Genomic DNA, 27935 nt, shown 5'->3' on the forward strand with positions numbered 1-27935 from the left:
TCCTAGTGCCAGATCCCTTCTGATCATTACAGGTAGTGTTCTTAGTAGGATCCTCAGCAGATGGATTAGTTTGTTCATAATGGAAAACCAAGGAAATCATCAACGCCTGAAAAATTGGCTAAGATTGAGGCCAAAATGGCAGTGTAGAAGGAAGAAGTACAGCAAGTTCCATCCCTAAACTCACTCAAACAAATGAACCTGATAGAATCCTATACAGGAAATCCAAGAAAAAAGTCATGAGTAATTTTTACAACCTAGATCCACAAAGGGAGACACATAGACAGTGGGTTGTGGATTTTATAGGCCAGTCCCACCAGGAGCATATCAAAGAGCCCTCAAGTTCAGTGAAAGGCTGTACACAAAGACAAGAAGAGGTCCTAGATCCCACACAGAGTGGTCTAAACTTGTATAATATGCAGAAATAGGAGGCAATTGGCAGCTTGATTGGTATCTATACAGTTCTGAATTTTACATACCGGGTGAACTTTGCCTAGGGATTGAAATCCAAATTGAGGAGATTACAGGGGCCCTCCCTACCTTATGTATTAAGTAAGGAATAAATTGAAAAGCAAATAGTAGCAATCAAATCTCAGTTCTAGTATTTTGCTCAATTTAAAATTTGTAGAGGAATAAATAAAGAATTCCAAACCAAAAGGAAGATAGTAAAATTTTCCTGCTAGTTCATGTTGGCCAGTTAATCTAGAACCAATCTATTGTTGCTTAGACACAAACATTGGTCAGGAACTTGCAAAGTTCAGAAAAAAGATAGGGGAAAAGAAAGGGAAGGAGCAGATCAAATTTTGCTCTAAATAAGACCATTTTGTTATTCCCATTCTGGCATTCAGTAGTTACTAGGCATTCCAGGAATTATACCAAATTCACTTTGGCAATTAAAAACGCTTGGATGAATTTTCTTCTAATTGCATGGAGCTTAAACTTGCAATCATATGCACATTCAAAAGTCATCAGGACTCAGTCCATAGTTTTGCCATCTTAGAATTTCCACATTCATTGATTTTTGAAGCACAGAATAATATTGTGCCAGGAGAAAATTAAAAAGGAAAAAAAAATGAGCAATGTCGGAATTATAGTATAAGAACTTCTAGACTGTATCTGTATCTCTCTCTCTCTCTCTCTCTCTCTCTCTCTCTCTCTCTCTCTCTCTCTCTTCTCTCTCTCTCTCTCTTTCTCTCTCTCTCTCTCTCTCTCTCTCTCTCTCTCTCTCTCTCTTCTCTCTCTCTCTCTCTTTCTCTCTCTCTCTCTCTCTCTCTCTCTCTCTCTCTCTCTCTCTCTCTCTCATAATTATATGCAACAGAATGCAATACAACCGATTCCATAAGATGAGGACCACCAACCCACTTCATTCCTCCAAGTAGAATTTAAGTAAATGCTAGAGAATTTTACTATTTAGAGGCAAGGCATATTTGATTCTACAATCTCAAATTATGGATTATCTCTGGGTTTCTAGAAAAGGTTGTCTGAGATCCCAGCTCTCCCTAGATGTGGCTGACTTTGCCGCAGAAGTTAGAATGTTAGAATAGTCAGACTGAAGGTCAGCTGAGACAACCAATTCAGCAACTAGAGATAGAAATCTTGACTTTTTGGTACTGCAACTAAAACAAAGGAATGGTGAAAGAAGGTTGGGTGATGCAAGTGAAAATATTTTTTCTTATCAGAATGAAGATTAAGACATCTCATCCAGAAATTGAATGAAAGGTGTCTGACCTTATTCCTTCTGAAACCTGAGCCATGAGATAAGAAAGAGATGTTTCCCTTTCTGGGAAAGAGACTAAGGAACAATCAAATTTAACTTCTCTTTCCTCCGCAAAGACTTCCCATGTGAAGATAATTGCCAGAAAAGCTAAAGAATCTCTGGGTGTCTTTGATCCAGCAGCGTTACTACTAGGTTTATATCGTAAAGAGATTTTAAAGAAGGGAAAGGGACCTGTATATGCAAGAATGTTTATGGCAGCCCTCTTTGTAATGGCCAGAAACTGGAAACTGAGTGGATGCCCATCAATTGGAGAATGGCTGAATAAATTGTGGAATATGAATATTATGGAATATTATTGCTCTGTAAGAAATGACCAACAGGATGATTTCAGAAAGGCCTGGAGAGACTTACATGAACTGATGCTGAATGAAATGAACAAGACCAGGAGATCATTATATACTTCAACAACAATACTATATGATGATCAATTCTGATGGACGTGGCCCTCTCCAACAATGAGATGAACCAAATCAGTTCCAATAGAGCAGTAATGAACTGAACCAGCTACAGCCAGCAAAAGAACTCTGGGAGATGACTATGAACCACTATATAGAATTCCTAATCCCTCTATTTTTAACTGCCTACATTTTTTATTTCCTTCCCAGGTTACACTGTTTCAAAGTCCAGTTCTTTTTGTATGGCAAAATAACTTTTTGGACATGTATACATATGTTGTATTTAACTTGTACTTTAACATATTTAACATGTCTTGGTCAACCTGCCATCTAGGGAAAGGGGTGGGGGGAAGGAGGAGAAAAGTTGGAACAAAAAGTTTTGCAATTGTCAATGCTGAAAAATTACCTATGCATCCAATTTTTGTAAAAAAAAAAAAAAAACAAATTAATTAATTAATTAATTTAAAAAAAAAAAAGAATCTCTGGGTGTGGTGTATTAGAAACATTTCAGAAAAGACTCTTGGCTTAGGACTTCCCTAGCCTGGGAAAACTGAGGAACATTTATTGGAAGGCTGAAATGGGGAGGTATTTGTACCTGGCATGGTACAGAAGAAATAACCTTGCAACCAGCTAGCAGATAGATATTTTCAAAGGAGCGAGTGAAATTTTGAAAATAATTTAATAGATTGAATTTATATTCTCCTCAAGTCCTACCAGACAACTAGGTAGTACAGTGATTAGAGTCCCTGCACTGAAGTCAAGAAGACCTGAGTTCAAATATGGCCTCAGACATTAGTTATTCAACCATGGGCAAGTCAATTAATTCTGTTTTCCTCATTTGCCTTATCTGTGAAATGATCTGGAGAAAGAAATGACTGACCACTCAATATCTGTCAAGAAAACTCCAATTGGGGTAAAAAAGAATCTAGTACATATAAAAAAAAGCTGAACAATAATAAGACCTACCATGACTTACACTCAGTTAGTCTTTAGATCAACTAGATGATAACTTCTTTCATCCAGATGGCTTCAGACTTTACGTCTGGATCTCTAAATTAATTATTACACACTATTATATAACTTTTGTTCTAAGGGATTTTTTCCCCATTTCACCAATTTTATTTTTAGGGAGCTATTTTCTTTATTCATTTCACTTATTCTGTTTTTCAGGGATTTGATTTCTTTATCCACTCTATTTTTTAATGACTTATCCTGACCCTTTTGCAAAGCTTCCCTTTCCTTTCCCCATTTTTCCAATAGCTCTTTTTTAAGAGCTATGTTAATTCCTTCTATAAGAGCCTTGTGTTATGGAGACCAGCTTATATGATCATTTGGGGCTTCATCTGGAGATAATCTGCTTTTAGTCTCCTCAGGGTTTGAAGTCTGCTCTCTATCAGTATAGAAGCTATGTATAGTTAGAGACCACTTTAACTTTTTACTCATTTTGACAAAAAAACAAAACAAAACTGCAGTCTGCTTTTGGGGCAGTATGGTATTACAGAGCTTCCACAACAGACAACAGGAAATAGCAGTGAAGCAGCAGTGGGACAGTAATGGCTGTGCTGGGATTATCATCTGCACTATGGTCAAAGTCTGCTCTGGGATCAGTGATTACCTGCTGAGATTGTGCTGAGTCCCTCCCAAAGCTGGGTGGGTGTGGCTAGGTCCCAAGAGACTCTAGCATTTTGGGGTCACAGTCTTTATCCCCTGTGTTTATAGCTTCTCTATTGATTTACTGGCTTGCTGCCAGAGCAAAGCATCTGACACTGTGGTAGAATTCTCCCTGCAAATTTTCCACCAGCTGAGACCACTCCCCACTCCCTCAGGTCTATTCAGCATGAGATGTTTTCCATACTTTCACTACTTACTTGCCTGATTCTGCACCTGGCCTAGCCATCCCCACCCTGGAGCAAAAGTAGAGCTTTTCTGGTGAAGTTAGGGATTATCTTCTGTTGGTAATGTGTTGTACTCCCAATATTCGTGGGTTTTGACAGTCAAGCACCAATTCCAAGGCTAAGTTTCATAAAAAGTAGTCTGAGTGAAAGGAAAGCTTAGTTAGATGTCTGTGTCTTCTCCACCATCTTGGCTCCACCAGTTGCTTACCTTTTACTGTACCCTAGTTGATGCTTTATAAATTATATGGGTCAAACAATCACATTTTGTCCAGTTTTGCTTATTATGGACGTAGTCTTACAAGATGTTTACTCTAGCAAGATGAGCAGAGGATAGCAAGCTTCTATTGATAATTAGAATTTATATATTGGAAATTACACTTATCTAAATCCTTCTGATTCTATTCAGAGACTGAAGCATTTAGTTCACATTTTGGAACAAGCCTTTTCTACTGGCCTAGTGGGATCCCAACTATAAGGACCTGGTTCCTGGGGAATGCCATTTTACTGGTTAACTGCTGATTCCAGCTGACACGAGAGGCATACAAAACTAGAGTTTAGCAGCCACTAATTTGACACTTTACTATAGATAGCTCTGATACAAGAAGAAATATTAACTAAGGCAGGCATGTCTGTATAGAGGACTAGATGTTCTCTTATTTTCCCAAGTTCATCTCTACATCACATAAAGATAAGTAATCTAACTATACTGAAGGTGTCACCTTTTGGGATATGAATCATGTATTCTTAGTGCTTCTATGGCTTATTATAATCTATCATAATGGCCAAAATTTGAGAATTACTCTTTCTTAATGGGAAAGCAAAAGTTTAGAATTTCTGATCTTTTTTCCTCCTTCCCTTGTGAGATCTTTTAAAATCTTGGTTATACTACTGTCCAATATTTTTATCTATCCCTCCATACTTTTACTAGTATGAATTGTACATTCATACAAGTAATTGATAAAATTGCTTTGTTTTACTTTATTTTTAGTCGATAAAATTGTTGAACGACACAGGGACAAATAAATGCCAATTCTTTGAGGAACTCTACTGAAGATTTATGTTCCATTAATGTTGTTACTGTTACTTGGTGTTTTCAAGGCTGAAGTGATTTGCCATTTTCCTATTCAGCTCATTTTACAGATGAATAAACTGAGGCAAACAGGGTTAAGTGATTTGTCCAGGGTCACATGGTTAGTAAGTATCGGAGGTCAGATTTGAATTCAGAAAGAGGAATCTTCCTGGCTTAAAAGTCAGAATTCTATCTACTATTTCATCTTTCTATTATTCCCTAATATTGAACCATTAAAACTATCTAACCAGTTAATGAATCTCTCTAATGAAATTATCCTTTACTTCATCTCTCCATAAGAATGATATGAGATAATTTATCAAAAAACTTTGCTAAAATCTAGACAAACCATAGCCATAGAATATCCTTATCATATATTTTAGGAGGGATAGTAATAGCATAGAAACCTTTCATTTCATTGTAATATGAAATTCTCAGGAGAGCAAACTTCCTTTGCCTATATTGAAACACAAAGTCTTAAAAGAATTGCTAAGATCACTGATAAGTTAATTGACTTATGCAAAATTACATAACCAACACATTAGAAAAGGGACTTGAATTCATGTTTTCCTGGTTTTACAGCCATCTCTCAATCTGTTATATCACAGTGTGGTTTAATAATCTTACCCCCCAAAATGAAAATTAATTTCATCTGGCATAATCTTTTCTTAAGAATGTAATTCTGGCTTTTTTTTTTTTTTTGGCAATCATCATTTCATTTTACAGATATTAATTAGTTACCTCTTATGATTCGTTCTTGAATTTTCTCAGGAATCTAAGCCAAACTCACTATTCTATAGTATAAGACTCTATCCTTGTCTTTTTTTGAAAACTGAGTCATTTATTCTCCAACATTTGGTCCCTTTCCCAATTTTCATGATATTTCAAACCTTTCTTATAATGGCTCAGCAATTATATCTGCCAGCTCTTCCATTATCCAAAGATATCTGAGCTTCTGGGCCTGGTGACTTGAATTCATTGAGGATAATTAAGTTCCATTTTATCATCTCCTTCCTTATTTTGGGTATCATTCCCAAATTACGGAGCTCCATATAATTTCCTTCTTCCTCAAAGAAGGCACATTCTCAGATGGTAGAACATATCAGAACCTTTTAAGCAATGCTTGCTCCTTTCCTTTACTTTGACTTCTCTAAAGCATAGTGCTTTCCTGGACCAATGGCCCCCATAATCTTGTAGTGTTTACAGTGGATACTAGCTGTTGCGCTCAACAAGTTTTTAAGGACAGTGGTTTCCACTGCCTGCTCTTTTTGTGTTCTTAATGTGTCTCCCTTTCGTTAAACCCTCTCAAGCACCACCTTGGTCCCTTGGAAACAAGACAATTCGGTGTTATTCTCAATATGGTAATGATGATATATCTCTCAATATTTGTTTGGTTTGTTTGGGTTTTTTTTTTTGTTTGTTTGTTTTTTTGTTTGTTTGTTTCCTGGTAAGCCTTCTAGTGACAATTATGTTTTAAAGAACTTAACTTCAAACTTAACTTCACCTTAGGAATGTGTGCCTATGTCCTACTATACATTATTATTTAAGCTAAGCCATCTAAACTAAAGATGTAGACTATGGGATTTATCCCCAAATTTACTCCAGAACACATATGTGCACACACAAAAAGATATGGATATATTAATGGATGAACATTTCTTTTTCCTTTTCTGGTTATTGATCAGATTGTCAGAAAAGTGAAATATTTTCCTCCCTCCCTCCTTTCCTTCCTTCCTGACTCCCTTCCTTCCCTCCTTTTTCTCTTTCTTTCTTTTTTTTTCTGCCTCCCTCCCTCCTTTTCCTTTTCTTTCCCTTCCTTCCTTCCTTCCTTCCTTCCTTCCTTCCTTCCTTCCTTCCTTCCTTCCTTCCTTCCTTCCTTCCTTCTTTCCTTCCTTCCTTCCTTCCTTCCTTCCTTCCTTCCTTCCTTCCTTCCTTCCTTCCTTCCTTCCTTCCTTCCTTCCTTCCTTCCTTCCTTCCTTCCTTCCTTCCTTCCTTCCTTTCTTCCCTTTCTCCTTCCTTCCTTTCTTCTTTCCTTCCTTCTTTTCTTCCCTTTCTCCTTCCGTCCTTCCCTCCCTTCCTCCCTCTCTACTTCCTTCCTTCTTTCCTTCTTTCCTTTCCACATCCTTCCCTGCCTCTCTACCTCCCTTCTTTAATCCCTTCTTTTTTTCCTTTCTTCTTCCTTTCCTTCCTTCCTCCCTCCCTCCCTTCCTTCTTTTATTCCCCACCTTATTTCTATGTTGATTCAATGTACAAAGTGTGAGTTTAGATTTAAATTTTTACAATGCTAATAAATTGTAAATAAAAAGGTAAATTTCTGAAAATAGTCCTTTTTTGGGGGGGTATTATAATAGCTTAGACACATTGGTCAGAAATATGTCCTTCCTTAAAGTATTAAAATATGCCATCAAAGAAATATATGAAAGCCTAAGTGTTTAGAGCTGAAACTGTTTCCTTAAGAAACTGCAATCCTTCTGAAAACACATGGTAGGCAAAATAGAGATTATGCTATTGCAGCTGGCTAGAACATATGAACTATTTGGGATGTACACTTCTGAAGAAAAATGCATTATCTCCTGTTTTAACACTGACAGATTCTCTTTTTTGTTTGCCTCCACATAAAGCCAAAATCTACAATAGTCTAGTATTCATCCAAGAATACAGACATGAGTTGCCCATTGTACTAAAGTACAGAGAATTATATGTTATAAATAAGCACTCTAGTGAATTTGCTTTTGTTTATAACTATCCTCTTTTCACAGTGAACAGAGAAAACAAGTGTAAATGCAACATCACTATTTACTGAGTACTTATTTCACATAGACTATGATATCACTAAAAGCCATTTAAGTGGCAGGGTATTAGAAACAGTTACCTTCTTGCAGGTTTTTTAAGACTGAAAAAATCAAAAAGCCCAAATCTCAACAAGGCTTTAGGATTACTGGTAAAGTAACTAGATTGATGAAAGTAAACAAGATCACCAATTAAAAGATTATTCGCTTACCTATCAATATTACCATTGTTTTATTCAATGAAACAGTGGTCTTTCCTAGTTACTCACTAATATTGTCAAATAATCCTTTTACAATGATGATCACTGTGTCGACTGATTATTCTTTTACAGAAAAATATCCCTAATAGTCATTACATACAATTCTTCAACAAGATCTAACAAAGATGTCACTTATATTTATATCTATGAATACTTATGAAAGCAAATCTGAAAGACTACTCTTGTGATTTTGAATTAATTTTGAGATAACAGGAAAAAAAAGAAGGGATATAATGTGATTCAAGTGCTTGAAGTTTTTACTCTTCTTCCTGTTGTACTCCAGACATTTTAATCTGCATTCCTGAAACCATGAGGGTTATAAGGAAATATAACTTTTCTTTAGGCCTAGGATCAGTGGCTATGGAATATTACTTTAAGACTTATTAATCTGTGCCAGTAGTTAAATGAACCAAGGTTATTCTCTGTTCCAACCTTTGTGATTTTAATCTAACAAGCTCTTCAACACTCATACTGTAGGGCAAATATTGCTTGCTTTGTAGATTCACTTGTCATTATACATCAGCTTAAATGGTAGAAGCCTAAAGAAAAATGAGGTTACAAATAGAAGAACTCAAAGAGCCTGCTGAAATGAAAAGTAATGTTTGGAACAAAATGAGAAGTCATCAGAGCACCTTTGACTGGGCCAAAGAGATTTGAAGAGGTAGAGAGAAGAGTCATAGAGAATTTTATTAAGATCATCAATCTATTAGACTTGGATAACTGAATAAAAAGAGACAAAGTATCATTATTGTCAGGAGAATTTTACCCATCTCAGGTCAATAATATCTTTTCAATAAATGCCCTTCTAAAACTAGGGCATTTCAAGTAGGGCTAATATACATTTTTGCTATATATTAAGAGATATGAGAAATAGAGGAAATAAAGATGAATGTGTTTGAACATCTAGAAATTAACTTTTTGATACATGAAAAATCTCATTTTCTATGGATAACATTAAAAAATAGAAAAATTTACATTCTTTCAAAATGTTCAAAGTAAAAAGTGACACTATTTTTCTCCCAACAATTTGAGGTAGCCTAAAAGATTACATTATATAAAGTGGATATTTTTTAATTGAAAACTCAGAGAAATATGGCATTGCATTCCTGAAAGATACCTTAGAATCTTACAATGGAATATCCTTTTAGAATTATTTTTTACAAAGTAGAAACAGAAGTCCAAAAAAATAAAAAATAAAAAAACACTACCAAATGGACGATCAAAGCACTTTAAGAGATAAATCTTTATAATTCTATTGTAAAGTAGTGTAGACAAGTATGCATGAAATTAATTTATTCCCCAGTTCAAAGAGAGGTTACTAGGGAGGATAATCAAAAGCACTTTCTTGGAACTAACATTCTAACAGAAAAGATCATGGAAAAGAGGAGAATTCCTATACCCTATTTTGATCTTCTTGCTTTGTACCTTGTAGTCCTTTGCCTACTTATTCAGCTTTGGAGGTTGAAGATCAAATAATCCTTGAAAAGAATAAAGGAGTAGAGTCAGTGTTACTTGTGAGAGAAGGAAGGGAAAACATATTTGAGAGAATATACATTGTCTAATGAATATAAGTTGAGCTATTTCAGGAAAGTGGAATGACTTCTTTGAAACAAATACTTCCCAAAAAGAGAGATAAGACATCCAGTTCCTATTCTCCCTTCTGTGCCTTACACTCTGCACATCTGGAAAAGCAGAAGGCTAAGGAGCAAGTATCCTTTGTATGGATCAGAATGGAACAACCTTCAGGATTTGTCCAAGAGAATGGTGGTATGTGACATAAAGCATGCTTTTCATAACCAAGGCTTATCTAACTTTTCCAAGTTAATCACATATTCTATGATCCAGTTTTCATGCCACATGATTTTGTTTAGCCACATGACTTCCTCATATATTCTTCATCGATGCATCATCTATGTGCTTCTAAAATTTCTTACTTGAGTGTTCTGAATAGTCTCCATCTCCATTTCCATTTCGTAGATTCTCCCCTTTTACTTTCCTTCAGTCCAGGTTCTATCTTCCAAATAAAGTTTTGTGTTTTTTTCTCTCACTCAAGCCCATCTAAGGTTAACTTTCTGTATACTCCTTGTATTAAAATATCGGTATATGCCCTGGAAGTCTTTCCCATTAGAATATAATATCTTGAATCTCAAGAAAAATTTGTCTTTTGTCTTTTTTCCCCTCCGCCTACCAGCTAACTTATAGTAACTATTTGTTGTTATCCTTCATTTACAAAGTGACATATACATGTTTAGTCATGTGTGAATTGGATTTCAATGAGGCGAAGTTGCACAAAGTTGTTTCACTCTTCTTCCAAAGTCATTGAAGCCCATGACAATGTAAAAAATCAGGATGGTTTTTATGGCTTTGGATGTGGCAGATAACCTTTGTGTCTTTAATGTTTGGCCAAGTTCTAAGGACTCCACAAAGTCTCCATCAATTATTCTCCTCTACCTGCTCAACCAGAGGACATCTTCAGTGCTTATAATGTATGTGTATTCAGGAGGAGTATCACCTTTGACCTGAGGGATTGGTGAACCCTTTTCAGGACTGCTCCTCTAACTAACCTTGTTGTCCACCTGGTATTCAAGTCTCATCTGTGGCTCCATCAAGCTTCAGTAAGTACAGAAGTGACACTCTAGTAAACTGTGTTGTCAGATCAGCTAAATCAGCAGGCAATCACTTAGAGAGAGGAGTTCCCTAAAAGATGTTTATTGGTGGACTCACTGCCCTTCCATAATGCTGGTGATGGGATCAAATCATTGATCTTCTAACGAAAAATAAGAATGAAATGTTAAGCACTTCCTCATGACCTTTTTATTTTCCAATACCTAGAATATATGCCTTACTCAACTGTGACTCATATTATTGAGTATCCATTTGTTAGTACCTCCTCTACAAATATCTTTTTATATGTTGCTGTTTTTTTCCCAATTTAACTTTTCTTTTATAATAATAACTTTTTTTTATTTTTCAAAATGCATACAAACATAGTTTTCAACATTAATCCTTGCAAAATCTTTCTCCCTCCTTCACCCCTCCTCCCTCCCCTAGACAATAAGTAATCCAATATAGGTTAAACCTGTGCAATTCTTCTAAATATATTTCCACATTTACTTAAAAATGAGAAGGAAAAGAAAAAATAGGCAAGCAAACAACAAAAAAATGTGAAAATACTTTGTTGTGTTCTACATTTAGTCCCCATAGTCCTCTTTGGTTTCAGATGGCTCTCTCCATCACAAGTCTCCAATATAAACTCGACGAGGGAAGGGTATCATGAGGATTTGGACAAAGGATAAATCTCCAATGTCTAGTGTAGTAATTAAAACAAAGGGGCACTTAGAAAATGTTTGTTGAATAAATGAAAATGAACAAATGAAAGGATTTAGTGATTGACCAATCATATTGGTCATATTGGTCAGAGGTTGAAGAGTATAGTTACTTTATAATTATAGATAAAAAGATAAAGTGGACATAATGAATACATATGCATGTTAGTTGAGAACAAAGTGATAAGAACATGGAAGTAGTAGGTAGAGGGGCAGTAGTTTTCAATAAGATCACTTATGAAAGAAAATTTTTGTTTGTTTTTTAAATGATGGAGATTGAAAAATGCTTATAGGGAAATAGGAGAGAACCCATTCATAAGGAAGAATTTAAAATCATGGATTTAGAACCAGAAGGTCTTATAGATCATCATGTCCTTTTCCCTCTTTTAACAGATGAAAATAGGAAACAAAGAGAATTTTAAAATGAAAGTATCTTGAGATGAATGAAATAAAATTTTCTCTAGAAATTCCTCCTAATTGTGAAAGAATCCAGCCATTCTGGAGAGCAATTTGGAACTATGCCCAAAAAGTTATCAAACTGTGCATACCCTTTGATCCAGCAGTCTACTACTGGGCTTATATCCCAAAGAATTACTAAAGAGGGGAAAGAGACATATATGTGCCAAAATGTTTGTGACAGCTCTTTTCGTAGTGTCTAGACACTGGAAGATGAATGGATGTCCATCAATTGGAGAATGGTTGGGTAAATTATGGTATATGAAGGTTATGGAATATTATTGTTCTGTAAGAAATGACCAGCAGGATGAATTCAGAGAGGTTTAGAGAGGCTTACATGAACTGATGCTGAGTGAAATGAGCAGAACCAGAAGATCACTATACACTTCAACAACAATACTGTATGAAGATGTATTATGATGAAGTGGATATCTTCACAATAGAGAAGATCTAATTCAGTTCCATTTGATCAATGATGGACAGAAACAACTACACCCAGAAAAGGAACACTGGGAAGTGAATGTAAACTGTTAGCACTGCTGTCTATCTACCAAGGTTACTTATACCTTCGGATTCCAATACTCAACGTGCAACAAGAAAATTGGATTTACACACATATATTTTATCTAGCTTATACTGTAACACATTTAATATATATGGGATTGCCTGTCATCTAGGGGAGGGAGTAGAGGGAAGGAGGGGAAAATTTGGAAAAATGAATATAAAGGATAATGTCATTAAAAATTAGTCATGCATATATACTGTCAAAAATTATAATAAAAAAAAATTCAAATACAAAAAAAATTCCTCCTATATTTAATTCAGTGAATTCAATAGATTTATACAAACCCATTAAGGGTTTATTGTTTGATTTTTTTTCCTTTTGTTTTGTTTTAGGATTACTGTTTATGAGTTTGCTTGAATCACATTGAAAAGAAAAAAAGAATTTCCTTTAACAGAGGTTATCAAGGATTTAGTCCTCACTTTGAGGAACCTGAAATCTGTTTAAAATGGTTATTTCTCTATTAGTACTTTCAAAATTATCTATGTACAATCCTTGTTAATTTATAATATTCTCATTTATATAAAGGTATAAATAAATTTTCAGAAAAATTAGAAACAAATAAAAATATTGGCAATTGTTTTTCAATCATATCTGACATTCTGTAACTCCATTTGAGTTTCCTTGGCAAAGAAACTGGTATGGTTTGTCATTTCTTTCTCTAGCTCATTTTACAAATGAGAAAACTGAAGCAAATAGGGTTAAGTAAGTTGCCTAGGGTCACATAGTTGGTAGATGTTTGACCCTGATTTTGAAGTAAGGTCTTCCTGATTCCAGGAGTTATGCTTTATCTGCTAAACTACATACCTGCATTTGTTAAATCTCAAATCACCTATAGGTTTACTTATAATGACAGAAAATAAAAGTGATAAGTTAAACCTTTACTCACTCATCTGCCACTCTTTTTAGCCTATCATCTCTCTTCTGCCTCTCTATCAATTGAAATTAGATTTTCAAGGGTCGGTGACATCTTAATAAAATACCAAATAATTTTTCTTAATTTTTATTGACTTTGACATTTCCAAAGCATTTTGGCACTGCTAACTACTATCTCTTTTTTGGAATTCTCCCTTCCCTAGGCTTTTGTTAAACTTAGTATCTTACTATCCTTGTATCTCTCTCTGGTGATTCCTTGTCTTTTCTACTTGTCCCTTTTTCTTTTTAGGAGTAGATAAGTGGTATAGTGAATCAACTACTAGGCCTAGAGTCAGAAAGAACTTGATTTAATCCTTTGGAAAATCACTTTACCTCTGTCAACCCTCAGTTTCTTCAACTCTAAAATGGGGATATATATCACATACTGCTTAAGGTTATTGTGAGTTTAAAATTAGATAATATTTGTAAAGTACTTAGCACAGTACTTGGCACATAATAGGTATCTCATAAATTCTCGTTTCTAATATTTCCTTTTGACACCAAATGTGAATATTTTGTTTTCTCTTTCATCAAAACTGATCTTTTTATGCTATCTTTTAACTTAACATCTCATCAAATAGTTTACACTTTATCAAGAAAAATAATTTAGAGGCAACTAGGTGGTGCAGTGGATAGAGCACCAGACCTGAAGTCAGGAGAACCTAAGTTCAAAGCTGGCCTCAGACACTTAATACTTCCTAGCTGTTTGACCCCTGGGCAAGTCACTTAATTCCAATTGTTTCAGTATTAAAAAAAAAAAAAAAAAAGGAAGGAAGGAAAGAAGGCAGGAAAGGGAGGGATGGAGGCAGAAAGGAAGGAAGAAAGAGAAAAAGGAGGGAAGGAAGGAAGGAAAATAATTTGCACACATATAACTACATACAAAACACAAGGCAATTTAAAGGTATTTCCTAATCATGTGACAAGTGAGAAAATCAAGAAAGTATTCATATAGGAGATGGTGCTGCAACTGAGCATCTATGGAATTAGGAATCGAAGTGGAGAAAAGGAAAAAGATAATTTCAGGAATGCGGTTCAATGTTTGCAGAGGCAAAGAGATGGCTAGAAAATGGGATGTCATATATGAAGATAAAAAAAAAAAACAAACAAACAGAAAAACAGTTTGTCTTGTTTGTAAAAATAATGTAAAGGAGAGTTGATTGATGTATTATTCCTCTCCTTGCTAAATATTTGGTAGTTTGGTGATGAAGTATAGAAAGCCATAATAATTATGTTGGAATTTCACTGTAGAAAATTATACTATTAGCTGATCCTTCTTATTTGAGCTTTTGCCTCACATATTACATTGTAATCTTTTATTTGCAAAGGTTGCCTTCTGCTAGTCTACCAACTTACCCCCTTGTTTGATAAAGTACTCTATATAATGAGTACCCGAAAAGCAGCAAATCTCTATTGGAGATAGCATTAGAATAGTGAATTATACTAGAATTTCAGTGTGTGGACTAATGCATTCCAAAAGGCTCTTGTAACATCTTACATCTCTAATGTTGATTCATGGAAGTGATTCACCCATATATAAATGGTAGAAGAAAAACACGATTCTGCCTTATTCTTACTTCAATGAAATAACTGATGTTAGTCCTGTTTGAAGGTTATGAGGCATGAATTCCAATTTATTGATCATCAGAAAACACTGAGCAAATGGTGATGACTCCAGGAAATGAGTCATTATCTCCCCTTTTTCAGAAGCCAAACCAAGCCAAATGTTGAGAAGGCCCTTTAGTCAGACTACCTTTAGGAATTTCATTTCCACTCTTTTCACTAAATTTACTATGCATATGTTTTCCAGGTGGTTTGAAATGAGGTAATGGAGCAGTTTTAAAACAACACCCAGGCAAAACTTCTTTAAGCAAATGAATGCATAAGATGCTAGCAACAGAGATTATGCTTTGTCTCTTTCTTGGGAGGGAAATGCAATGCTCCAAGGAAATTAAGGATAGTAAAGTGGCAGGAATAAGAGAGGTTGAAATGGATAAATGTATGGACCAGCACACCATTTATTTTGGAATGTATCTTTTATGCAATCCCAGTTTCCCTGGGGAAAATTGCTTCTCCTATATTTTCACTATGAAATCACAAATCCTTCAAGTAAAAAAGTATGCTTTTGGGGCGGAGCCAAGATGGCGGAGAGGAAACACACTACTCAGTGAACGTCCTCACTCCCTCACAACCAATTAGATAAATTAAGTCTCAAAATTAGCTCAGGACTGATAGATACCACAAGGACTGGAAGCACGACTTACCAGCTGAAGAGAATCTGGAGTTTCAACAGGAAAGGTCAGTTCTCAGGGGAGGAAGAAGAGAGACCAGCACAGACGGTGGGGTAGGGGCACACTGCGCCCATTGCGCTGGGAGGGGCTCTGGGATCAGAGAAGCCACTGAGGTAAAGGAATCTGGCACAGGCTGTTAGCTCTTCTCTGCTAATTATTTAGCAGTTCAGAAGAGAAAGCCAAAATATTTTAAAACTCAGATTAGATTTCCCCCCCCCCCCCACCCTGGGGGTGACTCAGCAGACTAGGCACCAGGGGGTGTGGCCTCAGCTACCTCCTGAGAATAGTTAAGAGACTGACAAGTGGGTGGATACGGCCCAAGGCAACACACACGGCCTAGCTTAGCTGGAGGGAGTGGAACTCAGCTCCAGGAAGTCCCAGAGAAGCGGAACCTTTGAACTAGGGACCGCGGTTTCTGGCAGACACTTCCAGTTTGAGCGCAGGGGCTTCTCACGTCACCTGCTGCAGACATCCACTCCCCACCCGGACACATAGGCTGAGCTTCTTGCTGTCTTCACTATTCTACGCCCTCAAAGCACAGCAGTGCTAATCACCTCTGAGGCGCTTCCAGGGAGGGGGTGGGGAACTCTCTCCCAGAGCTCTCTCTTAGCTCGGGCGCGGGGGCCGCTGCATCCATCCGGTCTGGGAGGAAGCTGGTAAAGAAGTAAATAATTTCCTACCCCAGGGACAGACCCCAAAACATTTTTTAAGTATGAGCAAAAAAGCTAGAAAAACTATAGATTCCTTCTATACAGAGAAAGAGCGGGTACCCAACCCCGAGGAAGTTAACAGCAAAGATTCAGAAGATAACAACCTAAAGGGGAACGATTCCTGCCCCCCATCACATAACTCTCTCCTAGAAGAGACTCTTAAAAAATTAAGGGAGTTTGAAGAAAAATGGGGAAAGGAAAGGGAAGCTATGATAGAGAATAACAACGTCCTGAAATTGGAGTTGGAAAAAAATAAAGAATTCACAGGAGATGCAGGGAAACAAAATTAGTGAATTAGAAAAGGTTAAAAAAACACAGGAAAGTAGGATTTCTGAATTGGAAAAGATAAAAAAGTCTCAAGAAAATAGAATTTCTGAATTGGAAAAAGAAAATAATTCTCAAAAAAAAAATTAGGGAAATGGAAAAAAATTCAATAGAGCAAAATAATTCATTTAAAAACGAAATTGGGCATTTACAAAAAGAACTAAAAACTGTGAAAGAAGAAAATAACTCCTTAAAAGTCAGGATGGAACAAATAGAAATGAATGATTCACAGAGAACTCAAGAATCAGTCAAACAAAACAAAAAAAATGAGAAGCTGGAGAACAACGTCAAATACTTACTGGGAAAATCTACAGACCTGGAAAATAGATCTAGGAGAGATAATCTGCGGATTATTGGACTTCCAGAAAACTATGACCAAAAAAAGAGCCTAGATTCTATTTTACAGGAAATTATCAAAGAGAACTGTCCAGAGATAATAGAAACAGAAGGGAAAGTAGATGTGGAAAGAATTCATCGAACTCCTACTGAAATAGACCCTAAAAAAAGAACACCACGGAATATTGTGGCTAAGCTGCAGAATTACCACACAAAGGAGAAAATCCTGCAAGCAGCTAGAAAAAAACAATTTAAATACCAAGGTGCCACAATAAGGGTCACCCAAGATCTGGCTGCCTCCACATTAAAAGATAGAAGGGCCTGGAACCTGATATTCCGTAAGGCAAAAGATCAAGGACTGCAACCAAGAATGAACTACCCAGCTAAGTTTAGCATCTTTTTCCACGGAAGAAGATGGTCATTCAATGAAACAGAGGAATTCTATATGTTTCTAAGAAAAAAAACCAGACTTAAACAAAAAATTTGATCTACATCCACAAGACTGAAGAGAAACAGAAAAAGGTACACAGAACCCTTGAGAACTGTAACTCTGTTGTGGGTATATAAAAAATACTCAAGGATAATTTGATTTTACTGATATAAAAGAAAAAAAGGGGGGTGTAGTAAAGGGAAGGAGGTCGGTTCAGAAAAAGGGGAAGGAGTGATAAAAAGAGGGAAACTACATCCCAGGAAGAGACATAGAAAATACACCATATCTGAGGGAACTTAGTGAGGGGGAGAATCATTGTGTGAATCTTACTCTCATCAGAAGAGGCTCAAAGAGTAAATAATTAACATACTTGTTTTTCAGAGAATTTTCTCTCACCTCATTAAAAGGGGGGAGAGGAAAAGGGAAAAGGAAAAGGGGAATAAGTGAAGGGACTTGGAGGGAGGGGGGAGGGATCCTAAAAAAAAAAAAAAAAAAAAAAAAAAGAGGGAGGGTTGCGCGTCACAAGGGGGGTCTGTAAATTAAATATCGGGGAGGGGTATCAGGGGGGTCAAGGGAAAAAAGCATAATCTGGGGATAATACGATGGCAGGAAATACAGAATTAGTAATTTTAACTGTAAATGTAAATGGGATGAACGATCCCATCAAACGGAGACGGATAGTAGATTGGATCAAAAAGCAGAACCCTACAATATGTTGCCTACAGGAAACACACTTAAAGCAGGGAGATACATACAGAGTAAAGGTAAAAGGTTGGAACAGAGCCTATTATGCTTCAGGTAAAGCCAAAAAAGCAGGGGTAGCTATCCTTATCTCAGATCAAGCAAAAGCAGAAGTAGATCTCGTTAAAAAAGATAAGGAAGGAAACTATATCCTGCTGAAAGGTAGCATAAATAATGAAGCCATATCAATACTAAACATATATGGACCAAGTGGTATAGCATCTAACTTTCTAAAGGAAAAGTTAAGAGAACTGCAAGAAGAAATAGACAGTAAAACTATAATAGTGGGAGATCTCAACCTTGCACTCTCAGATTTAGACAAATCAAACCACAAAACAAACAAGAAAGAAATTAAAAAAGTAAATAGAACATTAGAAAAACTAGGTATGATAGACCTTTGGAGAAAACTGAATGGCAATAGGAAGGAATATACTTTCTTCTCAGCAGTTCATGGATCCTATACAAAAATTGACCATATACTAGGACATAAAGATCTCAAAATTAAATGTAGGAAGGCAGAAATAATAAATGCCTTCTTCTCAGATCACAATGCAATAAAAGCTACATTCAGTAAAAAGTTAGGGGTAAATAGACCAAAAAGTAATTGGAAACTGAATAATCTCATCTTAAAGAATGACTGGGTGAAAGAGCAAATTATAGAAACAATTAACAATTTCACCCAAGATAATGATAATGATGAGACATCATATCAAAATCTTTGGGATGCAGCTAAAGCGGTAATAAGGGGAAATTTTATATCTTTAGAAGCTTATTTGAAGAAAATTGAGAAAGAGAAGATTAACGAATTGGGCTTACAACTTAAAAGGCTAGAAAAAGACCAAATTATAAACCCCCAACCAAAAATTAAACTCGAAATACAAAAATTAAAAGGAGAAATCAATAAAATTGAAAGTAAAAAAACTATTGAATTAATAAATAAAACCAAGAGCTGGTTTTATGAAAAAGCCAATAAAATAGATAAACCTTTGGTAAATTTGATCAAAAAAAAGAAAGAGGAAAATCAAATTGATAGTCTTACAAATGAAAAGGGGGATCTTTCCACCAATGAAGAGGAAATTAGAGAAATAATAAGGAGTTACTTTGCCCAACTTTATGCCAATAAATTTGATAACTTAAGTGAAATGGATGACTTCCTCCAAAAATATAGGCTCCCTAGATTAACAGAGGAGGAGATAAATTGCTTAAATAGTCCCATTTCAGAAAAAGAAATAGAACAAGCTATTAATCAACTCCCCAGGAAAAAATCCCCAGGGCCAGATGGATTCACATGTGAATTCTACCAAACATTTAAAGAACAATTAGCCCCAATGTTATATAAATTATTTGAAAAAATAGGGGATGAAGGAGTCCTACCAAATTCCTTTTATGACACAGACATGGTACTGATACCTAAACCTGGTAGATCGAAAACTGAGAAAGAAAATTATAGACCAATCTCCTTAATGAATATTGATGCTAAAATCTTAAATATTAGCAAAAAGACTTCAGAAAATCATCTCCAAGATAATACACTATGATCAAGTAGGATTTATTCCAGGAATGCAGGGCTGGTTTAATATTAGGAAAACTATTAATATAATTGACCATATTAATAATCAAATTAATAAGAACCATATGATCATCTCAATAGATGCAGAAAAAGCATTTGACAAAATCCAACATCCATTCCTACTAAAAACTCTTGAGAGTATAGGAATAAATGGATTATTCCTTAGAATAATCAGGAGTATATATTTAAGACCGTCAGTAAGCATAATATGCAATAGAAATAAACTGCAACCTTTCCCAGTAAGATCAGGAGTGAAACAAGGTTGCCCACTATCACCATTACTATTCAATATAGTACTAGAAACGCTAGCCTCGGCAATAAGAGCCGAGAAAGAGATTCAAGGAATTAGAGTAGGAAATGAGGAAATTAAACTATCACTTTTTGCAGATGACATGATGGTATACTTAGAGAACCCCAAAGACTCTGCTAAAAAGCTACTAGAAATAATTCAAAATTTCAGCAAAGTGGCAGGATACAAAATAAATCCACATAAATCCTCGGCATTTTTATATATCACTAACAAAATGCAACAGCAAGAGATACAAAGAGAAATTCCATTCCAAACAAATGTTGAGAGTATAAAATATTTGGGAATCCATCTACCAAAGAAAAGTCAGGAATTATATGAGAAAAATTACAAAACACTTGCCACAAAAATAAAATCAGATTTAAATAATTGGAAAGACATTCAGTGCTCTTGGATAGGCCGAGCGAATATAATAAAGATGACAATACTCCCCAAACTAATCTATTTATTTAGTGCTATACCAATCAGACTCCCAAGAAACTATTTTAATGACCTAGAAAAAATAACAACAAAATTCATATGGAAGAATAAAAGGTCAAGAATTGCAAGGGAACTAATGAAAAAAAACTCAGAGGAAGGTGGTCTAAGTGTACCTGATCTAAAGCTATATTATATAGCAGCAGTCACCAAAACCATTTGGTATTGGCTAAGAAATAGACCGGTAGATCAGTGGAACAGATTAGATACAAAGGACAAAAAAGGGTACATCTATAGCAATCTAATCTTTGACAAACCCAAAGATTCCAACATTAGGGATAAAAATTCATTATTCGGAAAAAACTGTTGGGAAAACTGGAAATTAGTATGGCAGAAATTAGATATGGATCCACACTTAACACCATATACCAAGATAAGATCAAAATGGGTCCATGATTTAGGCATAAAGAGGGAGATAATAAATAGATTAGAGGAACAGAGGATAATCTACCTCTCAGACTTGTGGAGGAGGAAGGAATTTATGACCAGAGGAGAACTAGAGATCATTATTGATCACAAAATAGAAGATTTTGATTACATCAAACTAAAAAGTTTCTGTACAAATAATACTAATGCAAACAAGATTAGAAGGGAAGTAACAAATTGGGAAAATATTTTTAAAAACAAAGGTTCTGACAAAGGTCTCATTTCCAAAATATATAGAGAACTGACCATAATTTATAAGAAACCAAATCATTCTCCAATTGATAAATGGTCAAAGGATATGAACAGACAATTCTCAGAGGAAGAAATTGAAACTATATCCACTCACATGAAAGAGTGTTCCAAATCACTACTGATCAGAGAAATGCAAATTAAGACCACTCTGAGATACCACTACACACCTGTCAGATTGGCTAAGATGACAGGAACAAATAATGACAAATGTTGGAGGGGATGTGGGGAAATTGGGACACTAATACATTGCTGGTGGAGTTGTGAAAGAATCCAGCCATTCTGGAGAGCAATCTGGAATTATGCCCAAAAAGTTATCAAACTGTGCATACCCTTTGACCCAGCAGCGCTACTACTGGGATTATATCCCAAAGAAATACTAAAGAGCGGAAAGAGACATATATGTGCCAAAATGTTTGTGGCAGCTCTTTTTGTTGTAGCTAGAAACTGGAAGATGAATGGATGTCCATCAGTTGGAGAATGGTTGGGTAAATTGTGGTATATGAAAGTTATGGAATATTATTGCTCAGTAAGAAATGACCAGCAGGAGGAATACAGAGAGGGTTGGAGAGACTTAAATCAACTGATGCTGAGTGAAATGAGCAGAACCAGAAGATCACTGTACACTTCAACAACGATACTGTATGAGGATGTATTCTGATGGAAGTGGAAATCTTCAACATAAAGAAGATCCAACTCACTTCCAGTTGATCAATGATGGACAGAGGTAGATACACCCAGAGAAGAAACACTGGGAGGGGAATGTAAATTGTTAGCACTAATATCTGTCTGCCCAGGTTGCATGTACCTTCGGATTCTAATGTTTATTGTGCAACAAGAAAATGATATTCACACACATGTATTGTACTTAGACTATATTGTAACACATGTAAAATGTATGGTATTGCCTGTCGTCGGGGGGAAGGAATAAGGGAGGGGGGGTAATTTGGAAAAATGAATACAAGGGATAATATTATAAAATATATATATATATATAATAAAAAAAAATTAAAAAAAAAAAAAGTATGCTTTTCTCACCTAGGGGGTCTATTTTAGTCATTCAAAGGTTGTCCACTTAAAACATTTATATGTATTTGGGAGAAAAGAAAGGGGAAAAAAAGCCATAGAAAAACTTACTAAGATGGGTGGGGATTGGGCTGAATTGATAACCAAGACTTAATTTGTAGCAATGGGCTTTACCTGAATTACAATTCCTATCTTTTATTCTTTTGTACATTTTCCTGCTTTTCTATGTACATTAGTAAATTACTAGTGAATCTTTTTGTTTTTGTTTTTGTTTTCTTCCATTGGAAAGATGTCACAGAAAAATATAATGAAATGATCACATTGTACAAAAGTAATGTATTTGCAATGTAGTAGTATTATTTATATTTCTTATATCTCTACACTTAGACTTCTTTCTGAGTGAACAGAACTTTCAATAAATATAAATATTCATTTTTGGTCAGAGGAAAATTAAATTGCCAATACTATCTCAGGGAAAGAAGCCCAAAGGATTATTCCATTCCCATCCTACACATATTGATGGGCTGGGTCTTTGAGATAGGTATTACATTACATCCTAAAGGCAGGGATGTGCTGCCAAACTGGTAACAGGTTCCATCGTGATGCCTGGGCATCCCCAAACACCCACAGTTCCTTTTTAAGCTCCCAAGCAGGCTCCCACCCCCTCAAGCAGATGCTCCAACAATAATAGATTGGTCAAGATTTACTGGAGGGAATTTCACAAGATATAAGATTTGGAAGACATAAATGAACATTATCCAATATTTCAAAATCAGCCTGGGTTTTTTTTTGAACTTTGGACAGAGAAATAGTTTATAAGGTAAAGGATAAATGTAGTTTTAGCATATTAATATATGTATATATATATTTATATGTATATTTCTTTTCTTCTTCCTTCTCTTCATTTTCATTCTTTTTTCTCCCTTCTTTCCTTCGTTCCTTCCTTCCTTTCTTGAGACAATGAGACAAAATGTGCAAAAACTAAAGTACATTGTTATGAACCTGAAATTCTTTCTTAATAGAGCACAGGATATGGGGATATTAACGCAACTAGTACACTTAGAGAAAGCAATAAGGACATGGCAATATTCTGTGCAGAAGTAAAGGTGCTTAGTTTTGCATAGTCAGATCATTATTTGCAAGTATATGTTGAGAGAATTTTAGGTCCTATTTTTTCCTAACTGTGTCACCCTGCTACTTAAGATACCTTGTAGTTATATTCAGTGCCATGCTCTTTAGGAGACAAAAGCCAGTAATCTTTTACTTTATTTGCCAAATATTAATTTTTACTTAGATTTGAGAAAACCAATCTAAATATTTTCATACTTTCTTCTGCTGGGCAATAAATGCTTTTAAAATTAAAATTTCTCATTGATATTCCTACCTATAGTCACTTTCTTCTAAATTCCATACTCTACAAACTGCCAGATTGATATTTCTAAAGGAGGGATGTCACCTTGTCATTCTCCTAATCAACACTTTTGTTGTTCTCGCTTGCCTCTAGGATAAAATATAAAATATTCCTATTTATACAAGTCTACAAATCTTAAGTTTAGTAACAAAGTCAGATGTTATATATATATATATATATATATATATATATATATATATATATATATATATATATATATATATATATTCTGAGAACTCATAGAGAATCAAGGGTTCATGTTTTACTTTGTCATATATCAGTTACCTGTTTGAGGCCAAGTAACTTACCCTCTCAAATCTCTCAGACTGCTAGGTAATCCAGTGTATAAAGCTCCAGGTTTAGAATCAGGAAGATCTGAGTTCAAATTCAGCCCCAAATTAATTCTGTGTCCCTGAGCAAGTTACCTGACCTTATCTACCTCACTTTCTTCATCTGTAAAATGGGTTGGAGAAGGAAATGCAAAGCACTCCAGTATCTCTGTCAAGAAAACCTTGAGTTGGATGTGACTGAAAAAATAATAGTACAAATGTCTTTATGGCATAGAAAAGACATCCCTAGATGGGGTCCTCTATGTCTACTATGCTTTAGCATTACTCTGTGTTCCAGTCAATGTGACCTCTTTACTGTATTGCATTTCCTGCCTCTAGTATTTTGAACAGGTTATGACTTCTGCTTGGCATTGATTCCTTTCTCACTTCTGTCTTTTGCAATCCTTAGATTCTTTTTTGACTTAACTCACATGGCACTTGCATGTGAAGCCTTGTCTGAATATTTCAGATCTATATCCTTCTCCCCATCCAAATCAGTGTGTGTGTGTGTGTGTGTGTGTGTGAAAGAGAGAGAGAGAGAGAGAGAGAGAGAGAGAGAGAGAGAGAGAGAGAGAAAGAGAGAGAGAGAGAGACAGACAGAGAGACAGAGAGACAGAGACAGAGACAGAGACAGAGAGAGACAAAAAGACAGGAACAGAGAGCCAGACAGAGAGAGAGAGTCTAAATGCTGTATCATTCCATTCACCAGAATGCAAGCTCCCTGAAGCAAGAAACTATTTACTTTATGTCTTGGCATTTCTTGAACCTAAGATTATGCTTTTCATATAATACTTTCATTAGGACAAACAAATTGTTTAAAAGAGTACCCTCTATTCTATTTGGATTATAGCCATAACTACCTTATTATTATAAATATCTCTATTATACTTTGTGATATCTCAAGGCTTTTTTTTTTCATTGAGGCAGCTCAGTGTTAAAGGATAAAACATATTATAAATGCAAGGGATAGAATGACTTGAAACCAGAGGAGCTTAATTAAAATTCTGCTTTGAATATTCACTATATATGTAACTCTAAATACTTCCCTAAAGGTCTGTCACCTTCAGTTTCCTCATGTGTAAAACGAGGGAAAAAATAGCATGCTTTTCACAGAAATACTTGTGAGTACTAAATAATATTTATGTAAAGTGCTTTGTAAACCTTAAATTCAAAAACAAATGATCGATCATTATCATCTTCCTCATCACTAATTATAAAAACTGAAGCACATATTAGAAATGAACAAAAATCTTGGTAAACACAAGTATGCTGCAACCCACTAATAACTAAGCATTATCCAAGAACATTGGTGAATTGGCAAATATAAGGCACAACTAAGGGACAGGAAATGGAGCTCCCCACCCACACAGCAACAAGAGAATGAGATAAAGGCCTTTAACCCTTAGACACATTGCAATAAAGGACATGAAGAAAAATGTGATCAAGAATTGTCTAATGTGTTAGAGCATGGATGACATCGCAGAATCATTAAAGTAATGAAAATGAAACATAAAAGGCATCTGTCTATGTGCATATTTGATGATTTCTTCATAAGTCTAAATCTAGAGAGCATTTTAAAGGTAATGAGAATAATTATTGGTATCCACCTGTGAAGCTTCTGTGCCACTCCGGGACTGGGCAGCATATCAGTTTTGTTGTACTAGTGATGTAATAATCAATAGGGAACTTCCCAAGGCTTAATTTTAGCTGAAACAAGCTCACATCATGCAACACTGCTTCTTCCATTAACTTAAGCAGCATTTGGCTTTGGAAAGCACTGAGATAGTAAGACCAGAAGCAAAAATATGTTCATTTGGTTCCCAGCCTTTTCTTTTATGGCTCAGAGCAGCAAACATGTATAGCATTTTGTTGTGCCTTAAGGTCTGGCGTCACATCCTTGAGTTTATGTCAAGAGTAAGTGGAAGAATAAGAGACCTCTGTTACTAGTAATTCTTCTTAAATGCACGCCTCTGGGTTTTCCCCCTCTTAATAAGTGGGGAGCTACGTACACATAACCCATTACCCTAAGATTGCTACAAGAAATGAATGCTGACATGAATGTCTTTCAGCTAAAGCACCTAACCATAATCCACACTGTTTCAGACCACTCTTTTGAAATGGTCCCAACTCTCCTTCCTGCTTTAGGGTTGTCCATCACAAGCACCATGATTACAACATCTAGTTATTTCCATGCATAGTACTTGGCATCCATAGGCAGTTTCATAGAGAGGGTGTGCTCTAATAACCTTACAAAATGATCAGTGCAGTGCTGATTTATTTCAAGCCCTGCTGTTAGTCTCCTTCAGCTAGAATAATTTTATGCTAGAATAACTTCATGCAAATAAGGTTCATTCTTTACTGGGAGAGGGTGAGAGGTGCTGGTAGGGGGAGTGAGAGAAGTTGAATGGATTTTTTTTTCCAGGAGAAGAATGCAGCTTGAGTTGAAGATTGTTTAGCTGAGTTAATTAAAAAAGAGAGAGAGAGAAAAGAAAGAAAGAAAGAAAAAAAGAAAGTAAAAGAAAAAAGATAGTAATTTCTCTGAGCCAAGTGTAGGTAAAGAAAAATAAAAAGAAACCATAGGTTAAATTTCTCATAAATGAGGATCCTCATTGCTCAATATAAGTTGGTTTGCCTTGCACAATGCTGGTCAATAACTTAAGTGATTGATTTCTTAACTAAACCATTTCTTATGGTGTAATTCAACCCTCCAATTCTAATGATAGATTTTATTATTATTATTATTAAACTTGGACTATGAAACCAACCTGTTGGAATTAATGGAAAAAATAAAACATGAATGCTCTGCTGGGTTCCCCCATATAGCTGCTGCTGGGGCTAGGTTCATATAATCCTCCAAGAATAAATTTTATTATGAATATAAATTACTTTCCAGAAGAATGAAAGTTACACATTTAGTTACATATAGTTTTCACTGGTATACATTTGCTAAATTTATGATATTTGCTACTAAATTAATCGCTTTCATCACCTTCTCCTAATCATTAATGGGAAAAAAATGAGAGCTTGTAACCCTTAAACAGTTGAGTTTCCATACATGTAATTAGAATTTTTTTTACAGTATTACTTAAGGACTATGATGTCATTGTCCACTTCATTTTGAAAGAGAAAAGTATTTTTCAAAGCTATTTTTATTTTGTAAAATATATCACATATTATGTATTTGCTTGTATGAACTGTAAATGTTAACAATTGGAGTGAACTTAAATGAATCTCTGATTCTTATATTCTCTCTCTCTGTTCTCCCCTCTGTCTCTTCTCCTTTCTTACCCACCTCTTTCTTTGTCCCCTTCTATTTTCCCTCTCTCCTCTCTTCCCCTCTTCTCTGCCCTCTCCTTGTGTTCTTCATCTTTCTCTATTTTTGACTCTTTTACTTTCAGCAAAAATATGTTCACAGCAACAGGAAAAGGTTGGGGGGAGGCTGGGGGAAGCTAATGAAGAAAATCTGTGTCCAAGAAAGGAGGGAAGGCTAATTTAAAGAAAAGAAAAAGAAAAAGAAAAAAGTTCACTTAATTGACAAGCAGCTGCCTCAGCTTTCTGAAAGCATTGATTCAAGTATTTATTTGGCTCACAAACTATGTTGTAGAGGAAATCTTACAGACTATTGTATTTACTGTGGTAAATCAAGGTGTACAGACATTAGCCACAAAAATGATTTTAAATCATCTGTCAGGTGAATGAAATATGGAAAATAATACCCTGTTGTTCAGAAGGTTCCAAAAAAATAAAGCAGGGTGCCCTACTTCAGTGGAATTGAAAAAGGAAGTTCTGAAATTGACCTTGTAATTTCCTTTTGTGAATGCTGAGTTTATGCAGTATTCTTATTTTTGATATGATTTTTCCCCCAAGGAA

The sequence above is a fragment of the Sminthopsis crassicaudata genome, chromosome 3 (genome assembly GCF_048593235.1).
Source record: "Sminthopsis crassicaudata isolate SCR6 chromosome 3, ASM4859323v1, whole genome shotgun sequence".
NCBI lineage: Eukaryota > Metazoa > Chordata > Mammalia > Dasyuromorphia > Dasyuridae > Sminthopsis > Sminthopsis crassicaudata.